Source organism: Peromyscus californicus, unplaced genomic scaffold (genome assembly GCF_007827085.1).
Source record: "Peromyscus californicus insignis strain IS unplaced genomic scaffold, ASM782708v3 Scaffold_1__1_contigs__length_55948999, whole genome shotgun sequence".
Taxonomy (NCBI): domain Eukaryota; kingdom Metazoa; phylum Chordata; class Mammalia; order Rodentia; family Cricetidae; genus Peromyscus; species Peromyscus californicus.
Window position 1 is genome coordinate 22,568,515 of NW_026294492.1, and position 19,724 is coordinate 22,588,238.

A 19,724-nucleotide genomic window follows, 5' to 3' on the forward strand; every position below is an offset into this window, starting at 1 on the left:
ATCTTCCCAACACAGTGCTGTGTCACTGAGACCTGTCTATGAGAAGATGAGCACCAGCTCGACTCCATGCCATGCACAATGACCCAGACCAAGTGAGTTGAAGACCTAAGTGTGAAAGGAGCAGCAATAATCCTCCCAGAAGTTAACATGGGAGAATCTGTGCATGGCAATGAGAGGTTTTGTAGAGTGCCCACTAACCATAAACGACACATTGGAAAGTTGAAAAACATTTTTTCATTAGGAGGTAAAGAAATGGAATGGCAATCTGCAGCCACGGGGAAAATACTTGCAATATTTACAGTGCATGCTTCTGAAATTGGACTTTTGTCCAGAATGTGTTAAGAACTCCTAAAATCAATAGGAGAATTATGAAAATCTCCTTAACAAATGGCAAAAGGTTTAGACAAGTTTTACAAAAGAATCGTCCAATATGCATATGAAAAGATATCTGGTACCATTATTCATCTGTGAAATGTAGATCAAAACTGCAAGGAAAAACTACTTCACACCCATGTCTATAAAGTTTAATCCCCACACCGTGTGTGTGTGTGTGTGTGTGTGTGTGTGTGTGTGTGTGTGTGTGTGTCACAGTTCCCCCCCTTTTCTTTCCTTCCTTCTTTCTCTTTCTTTCTTCCTTCCTTCCTTCCTTCCTTCCTTCCTTCGTCATGTTGAGGATTAAACCTAAGACTGCATATGTTAGACAAGTACTCTTCCACTGAATTTTATCACCAGAAGGGACATATTTTCAGTATGATGCCACAGGGTCTACCAGCTGGCACAATCGCTTTGGCAGACTCCTTATAAATATTTTCTGAAGGTGACTAGCCTGTGCCAAGTTGAAAAACAAAACAAAACAAAACAAAACAAACAAACGACCTAGCCAACAGAGTGGCCATGGCTCCAGGGAATTACCTGTCTCTGTCTCCAACTAGTATTGGGTTTATAGACAGAGTATGGTGTCTGTCCTTTTATGTGGGTGCTGGGGATCTGAATGAAGACCCTAATGCTTTTGTGGCAAGCACTTTATCCACTGAAGCATTTCTTTAACTCCCATTGTGAGATGTGTGTGTGTGTGTGTGTGTGTGTGTGTGTGTGTGTGTGTGTGTGTACATGGGTGTGTATGAGACCTCCCTCCCTCCCTCCCTTTTCTGTCTGTCTTAATCGGTATAGTTCTCCACAGTGAACTTTGGAGATGACAATGTCACATCCGGTTGTCAAAAGTTTGGACCCATCTGCTACAGGGAGGCAGCTACTGCCACTGTTACTTTGAAAACTCCTGTCGTTTTAAAATCATGCTGGTTAAATCATGCTCTTTCCAGGCAGGTATCAAGGGACCCCTGCCCCCCCCCCCCCCAAGGCCAATTTCTGCCCGACCCAGCCTTTCAGTCCAAAGTCTGGCAAAAATTGTGGCTGGAAATTGAAGAACGCTCAGGGCACCGCTGGTTTCCACAGAGTTAAGGAGCGCAGAGCTCCTGATAAAGGCTCATTCATCTCAGGGAGCTTCATGCTTGAAAGGCGCCGAGCGCCTGAAGAGAAATTGTGCAAACTGACATCACAATAAACAGGAGAAGCGTGTCTATAAAACCCCAGACAGGCGGCAATTTGGCCAGTGACATCAAGTCCCCCGGCTGCCAGGAAGTGAGTCTCAGTCATCCTGTGAAGGGATGCTTCAGACAGAGGGCTGGACAGTGAGGAGAGATCCGCGGAAGGCTCCCCCGCTCAGCAGGGCTTGCTACACTGGGGAGGGAGGGTCACAAGGCACCGCTGTACCAACAGTGTGCTACCCGCCTTACAGATGTGCAGAGTGAGGGCCAGGAACACATCTTCTGTTCGTTCACTGCCTCACTCATGTGATGTACAGTGAGTACATCCTAGGTTCTCAGTTCAATATTCCATTCTGAATATAAAACAAAAACCAGGCCTGCGTTCTGGCTTGCTCCTAAAAGATCTCCTATTATTTTAAAACAACTTTTCCCCCCCTCATTTGTAAAAGTAATTTTAGAAAGGTTATATTATCGGAAACGTATGGAAGCATGAAGGAGATTTAAAAACCACAGAAAAACTCACTTCCTGGAAACAGCCACTGCATATTTTATAACACTGCAGATAGAGTTCCATGTACCCACATGCCTAGCATTGGGAAGAGCCTGAAAGATGAAGCAATTTGCCCCAAAATGAAGGGGCTCTTGGTGGAGAATGAGGTGGGACTCCCCAGGAGAGAGTGCAGGAAGAAGGAAAGCCTAGAGGGGTGGTTCTCAACCTGTGGGTCACGACCCCCTTGGGATCAGACATTTACATTACAATTCATAACAGCAGCAAAATTACAGTTAGGAAGTAGTAAGAAAATTTTATGGCTGGGGGTCCCCACAGCATGAGGAACTGTGTTAAGGGGTCTCACCATCAGGTTGAGAACCACTGGCCTAGGGTAAAGGCAGAGGCTCAGGGTACAGAAAAGCACCCTGGGAGAAGGGGATGAGCAGGGAATGAGATGACTGTCATAGACCTCCTACCCTTCGGAGAGCTTGGGTTCCACCCTGCAGCATTTCTTACAGCAGAAAGGAGCTGAGGTGTACCAGCAATGCGTGTTACTAATGACTTTTCAAGTCTGACTGAATTATTTTGACTGCGAACCGCATCAGAGCAGATTCGAGGCTGCCACGATGCACTTCGGTCTCAGTTACAATGCATTCTGATAAGCTTCAATAGGGAGGTGGGAAGGGGCAAGACAAGGCAAGCAAGAATGGGGAGAATCCCACCCGGAGGAGAATGTCCACCCCTCCTGTGTCCACTGCCTTCCCCTTTCCTGGCCTTATGAATGGCAAGTACCATGAAGACTGAGCCCATCCAGGTCTTGATGTCTGCCATATCTCAAGCAATTAGCACATATGGTTTGTGTATCCATAAACAGTACTTAAGGAATGCATGTGTCTTAGACAACCAACACACTTTGCTTTGGTGAACGGACTTTCCTATGCTCATAGTAATGCTATAGCACTTAAGGGGCAACTTCTAAAATATAAAGCACACCAACAAAGGCTTCGTGACAAATGGTGACGGACAAAGAAGGAACAGCAGTAGAGGTCCTACCATGAGGATGGCTAATGAGACCACAAGCTGGCAAGAAATTATGTTCCCTTCCTTCCTGGGGCAGCCGGAGTGTATCAGACACCAAATCATCAGTGACCGCAAGTCATACGGTGCTTACACACCCTTGAATGTGTGTCCTGGGTGAGGCTGCCACTTGCTGGGAGAGAAGCCTGGCTAGTGTGGCCAATGGGTGCTAACTTTAGAGCTAAGAGTGACATGATCGTATCTGTGCTCTGAGAAGATAGTAGCTGCTACTTGTGGTCTTTGGAGGTCCCTTCCACAGTTCCTGGGAATGGGGTCTAGACGAGTCATAGGAACTCTCTAATTATCTCACTTGTAATTCTTGTCAAACAACTACGCGGTCCTTAGTCAAAAGCAGACAGTCACTACTGGCCCACTTTAGGCATCTGGAGGACATTCTTGGTACTGCCACTTTGTGTTGTGAGACAGGGTCTCTACCTAGCCGGAGCTCACTACAGGGGCTAGGCTGGTTTGGCCAGTGACTCCCAGGGATCTTCCTATCACTGCTTCTCCAGCACTAGGATTATAAACATGATTATAAGCACGTGCCAGCACGCCAGTCATTCTTTCTAGGTGGGTTCTGGGGATTGAACTCAGGTCCTCACACTTTCGCAACAAGCGCCCACCAACGGCATCATCTCCCCAGCTCCAACAGCTGGTCCTTTAATTGTCACTGAACAACTCCCAGAGGTCTCACACTGATTCTTCTTTTTTTTAATCACAGTTGTTTTCATACAGTGAAATCAAAGAGCAAGGTAACATCTGACAGAGCACAGTGCCACTGCTAGCTCCTCTACTAACTAGGAGAAATAGTGAAGCCAAATAAATGGCAATGATGGTGTGTCAGCCAATCAGAGGGCCTGGGGCTGTAATCAGGTTCCTTGAGTAAAGTTTCTTCTGCCTAAAGGGACTTAGCTCTACGCTGGGAAGATGAGTTCCACAGAGAATATAGGGGAGCCTCGGTTGGCTAATATGGACTGGGCACTACAAAGAAGTACAAAAATTACTAAGGCTATGGTGCCCACAGGAAGAGATGATGCCCGGGGTGGAGAGGGGGGATTGAGCTGAGCAGTGTGAATCGCCTTAGGCTTGGGTGGGAGCTACAGGGAGAGGACTCCAGGTCTGGAAAGTGTGAGGGGGCCATGGATGCTGGAATGAGCCAGGCAGTCTGAAGAAGATATCCCACTATTAACAGGATGAGAGCCCCTTCTCCCACTTCCTCTGAAGCGGCACCATGCCACAGAGAAAGTGGCTTTATCATCAGCTGTGAGATCTGGGGCACTTTTGCTTAGCCTTTCCGAGATTCCATTATAGACCATAGACTGCCATGCCTGGCTCTCTTGCTGGGACTTAGTGAGCTTGAAACCTTGAGGCTGCCTAGTCAAGTGCTCAGCACACTGATGTTGACCCCCCCCCCCCCCCCGCCCCGCAAAGCAGGCCAGTGAGTCCCCACCTGCTGGCTTCAGCCTCTTGAACAAACGCTTGACTGTAGTAGAGTATTCTCCACAAGTTAGAGCGCTCCAGGATTTTAAGGTCATCGACTCGAGCAAGGATGGCTTCTCCCAAGTCCCAGCTCTGCTTGCGCTGGGATACAGCTCTGCTGAGTGTGACAGATTATTCACTTGTTGCCACTTTCAGAGGTGCAGTGATGGCAGGCAACAGGGCCTGGGTGAGGCCAGAGGCAACGGGGCATGTGAGCCCTCTGGCCCTGGCGGGATGACCTAGGTCAGCTTGCTAAGCTGGCAAGCAATAGGGCCAGCAGTCAGAAAACGTGGGCTGACTTTGATTAAGGTTTAACCTAAAAACATGGGTCCTAGCCAGAGCTGCTGTGCGGAAACCCATTGAAGGGGCGAGGCAAGGTATTTGACTAGCAGACAGACTACTGATTTTAAACCAGCAACAGCAACAACAAAAAACCCAAACAACCAAACAAGCAACCAAACAAAAAAGACTATTCTCCCAAGTCTTATTGTTCAATATTGATAAGCTGTGCAAAGTACTGCCTCTCTTGATGCATGTTTCTATATGCATAAAGATGAAGAAGAGACTTTTTCTTTGAGCTTCTTAGAGCTCCCCAGGTTTGCTCTTTGGGCTCCAGACCCAAAAGAGAGAAATATGAATATTAATTGAATCACAAATAGAATATGAATACAAAACTATACATGTGATTATAAGCATACATATGAATACCGCCCGTGTCTCCCTCCTCCAGTCTCTGGGACAGGACAGTTCATTCCACGTTACATTTAGAGTCAATCAACCCATCATCTTGGCTGTGGTCCAAAACAGCTTTCTCGGCTATATTGTGTGCCACAAGCCACAGGAATCACAAGAGTATATGCGGCCATCAGTGTGTGTGTGACAGAGCTTCTCTTGGTGGCTGCTGCCTTCTCCCCCGGCCTCCTCCATGAGCTGACCTTCAGGAGAACTTTGAAGTGAAGGCTTACCCTTGTTCTGGGGGCTCCTGCAGACTGATTAGGAATGGGCCATTTGCATATACAAGTCCTGTACACCAGCAGGTGTTGTTCTCAAGACAGATGTTCAATGAGTATTTATGATGAGTATTGGGCATGTTCAAAGAAAGGGGACATTCAAGGTCAGGTGACAATGAGAAGAGGCTTTACGGAGGAGGGTCTAAGGATTTCAGGTGACCATGGAAGGGACAGATCAGGAAAGGCAAAGGAGGGTGTCCCAGCTTGCTGGAAGGACAAGAGCAAGTGCACTTTGGTTTGTGTACTTGGTTATTGCTCAGGTGTTCTCTCAGAGACAGACTGATATTAGAATACTTCTGGACCTGCAAGATCCAGGACCCGAGACCAAGGTGTTTGCATAGATGGACTGCCATCCAGTGAAGCTTTGCCCATGCCATCCTGTTTCTTTAACAGGGTGTTAACATCCTAGGCTGGTCTACAAGAAAGGATGCTTAGCTATGAGTTTACCTGATCACATGACATTAATTACATCACACTGGAGAAGAAGGGGGTATGTTAGAGAGGGTGCTAAGATGTAGGGTTACCCTGAGGTCCCTGCCCGTCTCCTGAAATGCACTCTTAATGGAGGCTCATTCTATCGAAGGTGTATCTATACTGCTCTGGAGAAAGGTCCCACCCTGACCTTCCAAGGTTTTCAGTTGGAGGGATTCACAGGTTCTGAGCGCTTAACCCTAGCTTAGTCCTTGGGACCCAGCTCTGTGGCCAAGACCTAGAAGGAAAGAGTCTAACAAGCTGGCTCAGGGTGGCTTGAACATGTGGAGCCCAAATTCATTCCTTATCCACTCAGTGATTTTTGGAATTAATTAAATATCCCATTTTACCCAAGCTTTAGGGTATTTTTGCTCTAGAAAGCATCTTTTCTCTTAACTAAATTGAGGCCCATAAATGAGAAATACAGTGCATGAAATCTCTGTGTGTCACGCCATAAATCTCAGGCACAGGCCTTTGCAAATCTCCCGTAGGATAAATTGTAGCAATAAAATGTTTGCATTTTCTCCTTGTAGTCGCTGGGTACAGGGAGTTGAGCCTTTCCTAGCCACAGGCACTTTGATTGAAGATCACGAGGCTACACAAGGGGATGTGAGGCAGCTAGACTGTGGGCCCTGAGGGTGGCCAGTCCTCTGCCCTCTTGCCACCATTCAAAAAATATAGATGCTCAGCTCTGGCAATGACCTTGAAAAAAGTTAGGAAAATCTGGCGGAGAGGTTCATATTAGGTGGAAGAGACAGGTTTAAACAGGAAAGGGGTACCATGTTCTAGGAATCTAATAAGGACCTTTGATCTAAACTTTTTATCTATAACTAAAACTTGCTTGTATGTGTATATGAGTGTGTATACATATGTACACACACACACACACACACACACACACACACACACACACTACATATGCGTGTGTATACATATGGAGGCGGAGATTCATTCTTCATCTTAGTTTTTTAAAACAGGTCTCACGCTGAACCTGGAGTTCACCAATTTGGTTAGATGGCTGGCCAGGAAGCTCCAAGGATCCTCCCATTTCTGCCCGGACACCCCTAACCCCTATGCCTGGAATTATAGGCCCTTTACATGAGTGCTGAGGGTCTGAACTCAGGTCCTCAAGCTTGTGTACCGAGAACTCCACCAACTGAGCCATTTCCCCAGCATCCCCAGATTGCTTAGTATGTTTCCTACCAGCCCCTTTCGTTCCTTTAAACCTGTCTTCCAGTGTTTTATTCATTCGGTTAAATATTAAAGAGCCATTTTTAAAAAGTGAATGAATGAACTCTTAGATCTCTACAGAGAAGAACAAAACAGAGAGAGAACACAAGTTCCCAAAGCTATGTGTAACCTGGAAGCAAGTGTGGGCACTGTCCAGTGACACATACATACATACATAGACAGGGAAGGTGTGACATGCAATGTGGAACAGCAGCCAGAAACTTCAGAGGAGGGCAATGAACAATAAAAGATGGGTGAGCACTTACCTCAGTCTACTAAGAGAAGAGAAAGTCCAAAATACTTAGTGTAAAACATTAATGTTTACTAATTCTAACTATGACTATATGGGTGCTTGTCATAGCATATTACTTTATCTATAATATAATTTCATAAATAAAAATGAAGATCTATTTAAAGAATTAATATTACACCCCCTCCCTTTGGAAAGGTGTTAAAGGGTATCTTCTCAGGTTTGTATAGGAAGCACTGTTTATTCCAAGCTAGATGGTCCTAGGTGATGGTCTGATTACATTTATTGTGTCGCCTTGACCTAGAGACATGTTGATGTTTCTTCTTGCATCCACTCAACCTCGCTACTCTACGCAGCAGCCGAGAGAAGAGCTGGTCAGACATGGGAAGGAAGACCTGGGGCTGGTTGACTCAGGCCAGAGCCTAGTAGACATTTCCAGATGCAAAAGTGAGAACTGGGAAAGGTCCCGAGAGAAGGTGTTTAGCATTAGGGAAACTGGATGGGGTGTCTCAAGTCAATCATCTGGAACTTAATGTGAGGTCTCTGCATACTTTGTGTGGTGGTTTGGATAAGAACGGTCCCCATAGGCTCGTAGATTTGAATGCTTGGTCACCAGGGAGTAGCACTATTTGAAAGGATTAGGAGGTGCGGCCTTGTTGGAGGAAGTGTGTCCCTGGGGGTGGGCTTTGAGGTTTCACAGGCCCAAGCCACGCCTAGTGTCATCTCTCTGCTGCTTTGCAGATCCCATGTAGAACTCTCAACTTCTCCAGGACCATGTCTGCCTGCATGCCACCATGCTCCCTTCCATGGCGATAAGAGACTAAACCTCTGAAACTGTAAGCCAGCCCCAATTAAATGCTTTCTTTTATAAGAGTTGCTGTGGTCATGGTGTCTCTTCATAGCAATAGAACACTGACCAAGACATCCTGCAGATTCTGACCAAGAAGGGTGAGACCTAGATTGTACATTTCTACTGAGCTGTTGGGTGTTGTCACTGTTCCTGGCCTGGGGATCACACTTTGAACAGCAAGGTCCTAAAAAAGGGACAGAGAAGGCCTGTGCCTCTTTGCATCACCCAGTATATCTTATGGTATATTTCTTTACCAGGAGTCCATTCTCCTATGTCCGAGGACCAACTCAATATAAAGAAGGGAAGGCCATGGTGAACAGACTGTCACAGGGTTCTAGCCACTCTCCCAAGCTACAAAGCTGGTCTGTGGCAGATCTGGACCAGTATTTGGATTCCTGGTCCACATATAGTTCAATGGTTTCAGCCACTGTCCCAAGCTACAAAGCTGGTCTGTGGCAGATCTGGACCAGTATTTGGATTCCTGGTCCACATATAGTTCAACGGTTTAAATGAAAATAAATGCAATAGAAAGGGTTTACTAAATAGCCAGCCTATGTAACTTAAAGCAACTTGCTACAGACAGATGCAGATTTAAATCAGAAAAGCAATGGAGAAGCAAAGAAAATTCTTTTTTTTTCATTGTTAAATCTTAGAGTTGCTGTAAACTTTAAGCTCCTGTAACAGACTTGATGTATAATTTGATTTTTACCTGAATACTCTTTTAGCACATATTGCCTAAATAAAAGCTCACCTCTCCTGATTAGTATGTCCCTGCCAGACTCCCAGTCTCTTTCTCAAGCTTCCTGTAATGTCTGACTTTGATAAAGTCTCTTCTCTAGGCTTCAATTTTTGTCACTTAAAAATGGTGTTGGTCCCACTGTCTGTAAGGTCTTTTCAGTTTTAATAGTTTCCGAGTCCAAAGTTTTCTTTTTTGTAGACCTTAAGTATGATTTTCTGGGACTCTTCTCTTCAGCTGTCATTTTCTCTTTGCATGGTTCACAGCTTTCTTGCCCAGGAAAGTGATAAGTGAACAGAAGGACTATTGATATAGTAGTTACTTTATATTCAGCAAAGAGGGTCAAGGTACTATTTAAAACCCAGCAACAGAATGGCTTTCTGTTTGATTCTCAAGGCTCTTAAGCCTCAATTCTATGCACAAAGAAAGAAAGCAATTAATTGTCCCATGTCTTGCCTGCCTTAAAAGAAAGAACATGGTCAAGTGTAGGGGGTCCATCAGAAAAGTGAATCAAGCCAATTGGGTTTTTTTCCCTCTTTCTGCCCATGGCCACAGACTTCAAATGGACAAAGCAGAGTCCTCTGATTTAACCCTGAAGGGTCGTTTCTGCCCAGGAACTTCCTCTTTCCCTGGAGACAGGCCTGGCTTGAGACCAGTACTGAGAAGAGAATCCTGGTAGCTCTGGGCTCATAAAGATTCTTTCTTGTCTTGTAGGGGTATTGCTAGGGGTAGGTTGGAGTGGGAGATGCCACTGGGTGGCATGCCCTGAGCCAATGAAATTGGTTTTGTCTCTCAGGTCCATGGTTTCATAAAGCAGAGATATTTGTCTATAAGATTTTGTAGTCTCTTGAACTCTCAACATCTCAGGTTCTAGGATTCTGTATGAGAAAGCAAAATTGGAACACACACATATATATCCTACTCTTTAGAGAGAACTCAGCCTATCTACACTGGCATCTGAGGGAGGAGGGGGTGTTAAACCCACAGAAGGCAGAGTTCGAGACTAGAAGAGAAGTGTGTATCTGGTAACAGCCAGGCAGATTATATAATGCTTTATATTGCTATGAAGCTCATGGTGGGATCTCAGAGCATATGCTTAAGGATTTCCTCAGCCAGCAATGCCTTGTGGCTCATGGGGTCTTTGTACTGAATAGTATTGGTGCAATGGAAGGAATGGCAATAATCGCGTAGCAGCCTGCCTCCATCTACAGCCCTGCTGAGGGTCTGTCCAGTCTCTTTCTCCAGACTAGATCTGTGCAGTTGCTAAGATGAGTGAACAAGCAACTTGTGCTCTGGGATAGGAAACCCAGAAAGTAGGCTTCTTAGTCGCTGTCCTATTGCTGTGAAAAGACACCATGATCATGGTGACCCTTATAAAGAAAAGCATGTACTTGTGGCTGGCTTACAGGTTCAGAGGTTTAGTTCATTGCCATCATGGTGGGGAGCATGGTGGCATGCAGGCAGACATGGTGCTGGAGAAGTAGCTGAGAATTCTCCCTCTAGATGCATAAGTAGCAAGAAATGAGAGACACAGGGCCTGGCCTGAGCTTTTGAAACCCCAAAACCCATCCCTAGTCACACACTTCCTCTAACTAGGCCACATCTACTCTAACAAGGCCACACCTCCTGACCAAGTAGTGCCACTCAGTGATGTCCAAGCATTCAAATGTATGAGGCTATGGGAGACATTCTTATTCAAATCACCACAGTAGGGCCCTGGGAAAGATGGCAGTAAGAATTTGTGTATGCACTGGGCCGGGGGCTGCATTGGTGGGGGTAGGAACTGTTAGGAATTATAAGAGTAGGCCCTCAGTCTGAAGTTGTGTGATCTGGAAAAATATCTGCTTCTTCTGGGTTTTAGCTGCAAAGAATGCTTTTGAGAGCCAAGTGTGGTGGCACATGTTTTTAATCCCAGTTCTGGGGAGACAGAGGCAGGTGGATCTTTGAGTTGAGGCCAGCCTGGTCTACAGAGAGAGTTCCAGGATAGCGAGAGCTACACAGAGAAACCCTGTCTTAAACTAACAAGCAAAGAAACAAAAAACCAAACCAACAAAACAAAAACACAAGAAGAATTCTTTTGAAAGAATGTTGTGGTCCACTGATTTCAAACTTTATTTGCATATAAACATCACTAAAGGAATGGGTACACCAGATTGAACGAACCAGAATCCCTGAGGGTCATGAACATTAGGGGTCTTTTGCAGATAACTCTAGTAAGTGTTCAGGCTTGAGAAATTCTTACTGCTTAAAAGTACAGTCTGTGCATTAGTAACAATACCAAGGAGTTTGCACAAATGGAGATTCTCAAGCCCAGAGGCTACTAAATAGCAATCTGTATTTTAAACAAATGTGAGAAATTCCAAGGTAGGTGAACCCAAAGTATTTCAATTGTTATTGAAAAACATTTTTAACACTTAGAAATATACAAAATTATTTAGTTAGCACCTGTGTACTTAACTGGCTTTATCAATCATCAGTTTTTACTAATTTGTTTTCAATTTTAATATAAGAGAATATGTTTTCAGTTGAAGCTCTCTCTTATATATTCCTTATGAATTCCATGATTTTTTTTACTTTTTCTACAAATGTACTCATTATTCTTATTTTTGCATTGCATGCATTTTTTTAAACAATGCCTTATGTCATTATTAAACAAATAAGACTTTAGCTAACAGCCAGATAGAATAATTTTGCATAGTTAGTAGATTTTTCTAATCTTATTCTTATCTCCTTGGGATAAATATAGGGTACTGTAAACATACATACATACATGGATACATATATACATATATATACATGTATATACACACACACATGCACACATACTAGCAAACCAAGTAAATCATACTTATCAATTGCAAATGATAAGTTTATACATACAGCTGGACTTACTTGCTAGTCTTTTACTTGCAAGATTTATGGTAGTAAGCTGAATTGGTCTAAAGTGCTCCATTATTGTTATTTGGGCATGAAGAATATGGTAGCTATATTAAATGAGTAGGGAAGTTTTGTATTTTTTCTATTCTCTGTATCAGCTTAATGAAAAGAAATCCTTCATGAAAACGAATCACTCATCAACTCCATGAATACCCTTCAAAATACAGGACCTCAAGTCCAAGCAGGAAGCAGTTGGTAACCCTCATACCGTTTATGCCACTATCACACTAGAAGGCAACATCAGCTACCAAGAAGTTGTAAAAGTGAAATATAAGATTTATCTGTTTCTAGGGATTGTGGCTAGAAAAGGTCAAGACTTCTTTGACAGCTTCATACGAGGAGATATTGGATTTCTGATATGTACACCTCTTTTCCCTTGACCATCATCCCTACTCCGTCTCCCACTGAAACCCTCCTTCTTCCCAACAAGTCCTCTTCTGACTTTCATGTCTTTCTATCTGAGCCTCACTGAGCTTAACTGTGTTGCTTGCATGAGCACAGAAAGGAGGCTCTTTATGGGCACCTGAGCAACTTACTGGTGGCTGACGGTCCCTCTAGCGCAGTAGTGGCATGAACGTTATGAGAGTTACCAACTGCTTCCTGATTGTACTTGAGGTCCTGTATTTTTGAAGGGTATTCAAGGGGTTGAAGAGTGATTCCGTGTCACTAATGGGTATTGGTTCATCCAGTCTCTCTTTCTCCTTAGGTCAATGCTGGCAGCTTATTTGTTTCTAGAAAAGTATGTGTTCAATCTAGTTTCCAAACTTACTGGTATAAAATCACTTCATTCATTCATTTACAAACATATCTGTACTTATTAACTGTCTTCTACTTTTTCCTTTTGTCTCAGTTATTAGTTTTCCTCCCAAAGAGTTTGAATTGCAAACCATTTCCTTTCTCTTCTCGTTTCATTTCATTTATGTCTTGTCTCGCCTCCTCTCGTCTTTTCTCTCTTCTCCTCTCCTCATTTCCTCTTGAAAAGATTTCATTATGGAGGTTAAGTTAGCCTGAAACTCAAGATCTTTCTGCCTCAACCTCTCAAGCCATCCAGATTATAGTTATATACAACTATGTATGCTTAGCCACTTTTCTCTAATTTTTTTTTATTTTTTGCTTTATTGTAGTTTATGTTTAATCTTACAACTAAAAAGAGTTGTTCAAAGTTAAAATAAGACAATTGACCTCTAAGTATATTTAGCTACATGTCACAAATTTTGATTAGTGCTTTTACTGTGTCTTTTTTCAGTTCTAAATATCTAGCAATTTCCATCGCGACTGTCTCTTTGATGCATTAGTAATTTAGAAGGGCATTTTTATCTTTCCAAACATATGCTTTTATTGTTTTTAGCCATTTAGAAAACACTTAGTACTTTTGATTTAATTGCACTGTGGTCAGAGAAAACTATTTCTATCTAGGCATTGGTCCCTGTGAAGTAGGGCTTCCCTGGAATATAGAATGTGGCCAAGCTTTGTAATCGTTGCAACCGATTATGAACTTCCTGGGTTCACAGTAAAAAGCTGCATGCTGATTTTGTTTACATCTTCGACAGCCTTAATAACCGATTTTCTGTTTAATCTTTACATTTTTTGGTAGGGTTGCTTTATCAGTAACTGTGTTTTCTGTCAGCTCTTATGTTATACATAATGAGTCCATATCATTAAGTCTACGAAAGCTTGTTGTTGCTAGATCTTTTGCTAGACTTCCTAGCGCCTTTATTTCTTGTTACTTTGTTATATCTCTTTCTTCATCAGGACCTTTTTGTGCTAAATTCTATAAGGCTTTTTTGGTGGGGAGGGTGCCTTTTTTGGTTTTGTTTTGTTTTGCCAGTGTTGTTGTTGCTGGGAACGGAATTGGGGCCTATGCATGCTGAACAGTCATTCTAACACTAATCATTCTGACATCAGCACCAATGCACTTTATTAAAATACAGGGAATGCATCTGGGGCTTGCCTAAAAAGTTAACATGTATCCCAAGATGACCTTGAACTTCAGAGCCTCTTACCTTCATCTGTTAAGTATCAAGTGCTGGTGTTACAGGCATGAGTCACCATGCCCAACCCAACTAACTTTTAAAAAGGTCTACCACACTGATAGAAAAATCTCTCTTTAATCTGAAGAGGCTTGATATATTGATGATTGATTCTTCAGCTTGCTTTATTGGCCTGTTCTTACATTTTCAGATTTCATACATGAAGGCTAGGCTCCCTTTGAGTGACAGGTAGTTGTTTATGTTTCCTTTCCTTTCTCATTTGGGGTCCCACACAGTTGCATATTTTTTTCCTACTTGTTCCTCTCTTAAGACCATAACCATATCCAATCCTTGAGCATTTGGGTTCAGTTCCAGGTCACACACTATTGTCTCTAGGACTGTAACTTGTGACAAAATGGTAGCCTCATGGACAATCTGCAAGCCCCATTTACAGTGATAACACCCCATGACCTGGTTACAAGCACTAAGCTAGCCTCAGCCTTTGATCTTGACTGGTCATCCTTAGAACACTTTACCACTTGTGTGGACTCCAGGGCATCTGCAGCTCAGCCTGATCCACTCTGTTCCTCCCACTTTTGTTCCGGTTTGAGAGGTGGAGACAGGATGTGCCTGGAGAGCTGAGCTCAACGGCATCATTCCACATTTTCTATCACTGTGATACACATAGAGCTGGATAGGAGTGTGGATTTCCAGAGAACGGCCCAAGCCCAGGTACCAGGGTAATAATGGAGATTGTTATTTCCTCCGACGATGAAGGTTGGTATATATTGTCACCTCTCACCCCTCTGGAACATCCGTATCAGAAGGACAGACACCACATCAGGAGGACAGTTGCCCTGGTTCTCCATCATCCTGTGCATTTTCAGGACCCAGGAGACTCTTTGGCATGAAATGAGTAGAGAGAAAATGAAATGAATGCCTTAGCATTTCAAAACCTTTCTGACTATGTTCTTAGACTCCAATTCAAACACCTACCCTGGATCGTAATGTTGGTGCTGCAATAAAGTCAGCACATTTTTAGGCTCAGTGATGACTTGAAGTCAGCATAAGTCTGAGCGGCTTGGGTGAGATATGAACATGCCCTGCTTTATAACAAAGCAGCAACATGGAAAAACCATTCACTGATAAACACGCCAACCACTAAATTAAGGACAATAAACAAGTACCTTCAAATTGTCTCCACGGTGTTCATACATCTTCCTCTTTTCATATTATTTATGAGGGCTAATTTACTGATATTGTTGTTATACCCCCCTCCCAAATTATATACCAAAGAAAATTAAAAAGTACTACAGAGGAGGAAATAATGAATAGTAGCATTTAATTAAAACCAAAGTGGGCCCAATCAATGACTGTCTAATACAATAATGAGCTTAATTTAATTTTCACTTAATGGAAAAAGTGAAGCTTTAATCAACTGCCTATGGAATTAAATGACAGGGATGTTGAAAATGCAAGTTTTTCCAAAGGGGAGTCCTAAAAGAATAACAACAACAACAACAACAACAACAACAACAAAAACGTCGACCCCACTGGTCTATATTTACTTTCCAGTAGCAATGGAGGGAAGAACTCCCCATAGTAAGCAGGATCGTAGCTGGAGCTCTTGGAAGGCTGAATTAATTACAAAGCAATACTCTAACTTCATGAACTTTAGAGTCATCAAAAAGAAAAAAATTGGATTTCTAAGAATTGCTACTCTAGGGTCATGGCTCAAAAAGAACATATAAACAGATTTCCACGTCGGGGGTTTGGATGGCTTCTTCCCATGGGATTCTGACTTCTTAGAGTGTAGCAGTTGAGCTGAAGGTGGGAGCATGGTATGGGAGGGATCTCTAGGGACCCCCTAGTTAAGTGATCCATGGCAATATGGCCTGGCACAGAATTTTGTTTAGACAGGGATGTGAGGCCACTTTTCCAATGCCTCACTTTAAAACCTTAATTTTTAATTATGGTTTTGTTGTTATTGTGTGTGCACATGCATGTGGATGCACAGGTGTGCATGAATGTTCATGTGTGGCATGTGGAAGCCAGAGGTCAACCTCAGATGTCACTCCTTAGGAGCCATTCATCTTGTCCTCTGAGACAGGATCTCTAACTGCAGCTTGAGGCTTGGTGATTAGGCTCGGCTGCCAGGCCAGTTAGCTCCAGGGAGCTGGCCATCTCTCCTACCCCAGGCTGGATTATGAGCACATACTACTATGCCTGGTTTTTTATGTGGGTTCTGAGAATCAAACAGGCTAGTGTGGCAGGCCCTTTACTAACTGAGCTGTCTCCCACCCTAATTCCAAGGCCCAGATATGCGAGAATAGGCTGTTGTGTATTTGTTAAGATTGAATTATTTTTTTTTTCCTGGCCCTGCCATACTTGTAGACCAGAGCCTAGCATAACTGTCAACAGAGAGGCTTCATCCAGCAATTGATAGGAGCAGATGCAGAGACCCAGAGCCAAACATTAGGCAGAGCTCATGGAATCCCTCGGAAGAGGAGGGGAAGGATTGTAGGAGTCAGAGGGGTTGAGGACACCAGGAGAACATGGTCCACAGAATCAACTAACCAGGGCTCATAGGGGCTCACAGAGACTGAAGCAACAATGAATGTATGGATCTGACCTAGGTCCTTGTAGATATGTTATGGTTGTATATCTTAGTGTTCTTGTAGGACTCCTAACAATAGGAGTGGGGTGCCTCTGACTCTTTTGCTTGCTTTTGGGACCCTTTTCCTCCTACTGGGTTGCCTCATCCAGCCTTGATAGGAGCATATGTGCCTAGTCTTATTGTGACTTTTTTATGCCATGTTTGGTTGATATCCCTGAGAGGCCTGTTCTTTCTGGAGGAAGAGAGGATCAGGGGGAGAGGGAAGGAGGGGAGAGGGACGAGGAGGAGTGGAGGGAGGGGAAACTGTAGTCAGGACGTAATATATGAAAGAAGAATGAATAAGTTAATTAATTTAAAAAAGATTGAACTATTTGGGATTTTATACCTTCATGGGAGAAAGGACTGTGTTTGAACTGGTTAATCCGTGAAAATGTGTAATGTGTGGCAACCTGGCATAACATATGAGATATAATCAGGGCCACAAACACAGAGCTAGATCCAGAGCTCACAGCCCAAGTGTCTATCCTACCCTCTGCCACCTTGCGTTTTGGTCATGGAACTCATCCCATAGGCAAAAGGTGAGAGCTCCGTGTGGTTGGGATTACTTCATCTTCTTTGCTCAGTTCATCTGCCTTTTCCTTGTTGGTCCCTATAAAAGTCAAGCATCCCCTGCACACGCAGAGACACACACTAATGTCTCTTATGGAAAATTTCTTTAACTATGTAAAGGTGTGTCGCGTTTGTTTAGGCTGCATTTGTTTAACTGTGTAAAGATGTGTTGCCTTGCCTGCCTAAGGCACCTGATTGGTCTAATAAAAAGCTGATCGACCAATAGCTAGGTAGTAGAGGGATAAGGCAGGGCTGGCGGGCAGAAAAAAAATAAGGAGGGGGGAATCTAGGCTCGAGAGAATGAGGGAGAAAGAGAGGGAGATGTCTGAGGCCAGTCAGCCAGATAGCCACCAGCTAGACAGACACAGAGTAGGACATACAGAAAGAAAGGTAAAAAGCCCTGAGGCAAAATGTAGATGAAGAGAAACAGGTTAATTTAAGGTATAAGAGCTAGCAAGAAATGAGCCTAAGATAAGGCCAAACATTCATAACTAGTAATAAGTTTCTATGTCATGATTTGTGGCCCAAAAGAAAGACTACTAAAAGCATCCCTTTACATTCTGTCTGTCTTCTGGGTGTCACCTTCATAGCAGCAGCTATCACCCCATATAGAGTTCTAGGTAACTCCAGGACAGGTTTTTGGGACAAAGCAGGTGATAACAGTATGTGCTATGTGAACAGTCCTGCAGTCTTTTAAGGCTGCTTTCAGACAACTGAAAAGTTCCTGTTACTTGCTCTTTAATAGTCTGTCACTTGCTCCACTGGGTGCCTGGTTCCTGTTATATAAGTAGTGTTTCATCACACTACTGTATTCAGCAGGATGCTGGGGTCATTCCCTAACCCCCCAAACTGAGACCGGAACACGGGATGACTCACCAGCTCTCCTAAAAGTCTAATTAATCACAGCAGCGCCGGAGCAGAACAGCATTAGTTCAGGGTATGTCAAGCAGTTTCCCTGATATGACTGATGACTTTGAAGCAGTGGGGTTGGCTTGGGCAAGACAGTATTGGGAAGATTCCAGAGAGCCTTCATGATCATTTTTCATACATTTTGCTGAAGTTGGTTGAAAAAGCCAAGAATGGAAAAACAATGATGTCGGGCAATCTAACCCTCCATAATTTCCTCATGATCTCCACCTCTGCTTTGGTAACAGTGGTCTGTAGAGAGAATGTTAAAGTGTTCTGTCACAGTAGAACTTCATATGTATGAGGTAGCTTGCAAGGGAGATGCAGACATTGGAAGTAGGGAGATTCTGCAGAACATAGAGTTGGCGGCACACTGCAATCACAGCCTGGCCTCCCTCCATTTGAGAAGGCTGTTGTCTATGCAAGCTCATTAGTGTGGTTTAACAGTGCAGAGTAGAGGGTGACAATTTAGCCAGCTCAGCACTGGTGATCTTTAGGACAGAAAGCAGCAAAAGGTCTAAGGCTGAGAAAGGAGAACCCCAAACTGACCATTTGGCTTTGTAAAAACTCTATTGAAAGCAGAATTTAAGATGCTCTATTAACTGAAGCAGAACTATGTGAATGGAAATGCAAAGGAGATAAATGGAGACAGAGATTATTTATTTATATGTTCATATCTCATATTAGCCTAAGCATTTTTAAAACAAAGTCTGCACTTTAGTTGGCTTTTGTTCTGTTCTCAAAGCTTGGCATGATGCCTTATGCTTAATAGATATGCAATGAATGATTAATTGAGTTCAATAGTCTTCAAGTGTATAAGCTTTTCCAAAGATGGCGTATTAATCTGATGCTTGCTCTTACCCCAATAGTCAAGCATGACAAACGTGTTATCTTGACTGTAATAGGTCATGCCACAGTGAACTCTAGCAGGTGGACTAACCAAGATGAGCTGACACTTGGACCCCAGGCACCTACTCTAATATATAGGCTGTCTCTGGTACCAAACCATGGGAAATGATTGAGATATGGTATCTCAGGCACATGCAATAAATGGCTGGATATGAAGTTATTCTGAAAGGAAAGTAGTCCCTGGAAAGGAGAAATAGATCCAACATGAAGACAGTAGCCAGTCATTCTCATAAACATACGAAAGTGGGAATCCAGAAAGTACTAGGACATGGTCATTGTCCTTCAGGGGGTAGACTGTTGTCTAGTAGAGACTAGACTAGTTAAAGACTCATCTACCATGTAAAAACAGGTATCCTCAGGGCAGCGGCTCTCAACCTGACTTCTTTGGGGGTTGACTTCTTTGGAGGTCATGACTTCTTTGGGGGTCAAATAACCCTTCCACAGGGGTCACCTAATACCACTGGAAAACACATACATTACAATTCATAACAGTAGTAAAAATTGCAGTTATGAAGTATCAACAAAAATAATCTTATGGTTGGGAGGGGGTCACTATAACATAAGGAACTGTCTTAAAGGGTCTCAGGGTTAGGAAAGTTGAGAAACACTGCTCTATGGGAACGCTGGACAAGGGGTTAG

At 43.4% G+C, this 19,724-nt stretch overlaps 1 protein-coding gene and 1 long non-coding RNA gene across 3 annotated transcripts in view; one reads left to right on the plus strand and one right to left on the minus strand.

The window, feature by feature from the left end:
• Alk (ALK receptor tyrosine kinase) overlaps window positions 1-19,724 on the minus strand; it is a 716,558-nt gene that overhangs the window by 272,327 nt on the left and 424,507 nt on the right. The gene's annotated exons all lie outside the window — the stretch shown is intronic.
• Window positions 1-19,724, plus strand: part of LOC128115491 (uncharacterized) — a 65,107-nt gene that overhangs the window by 24,045 nt on the left and 21,338 nt on the right. The gene's annotated exons all lie outside the window — the stretch shown is intronic.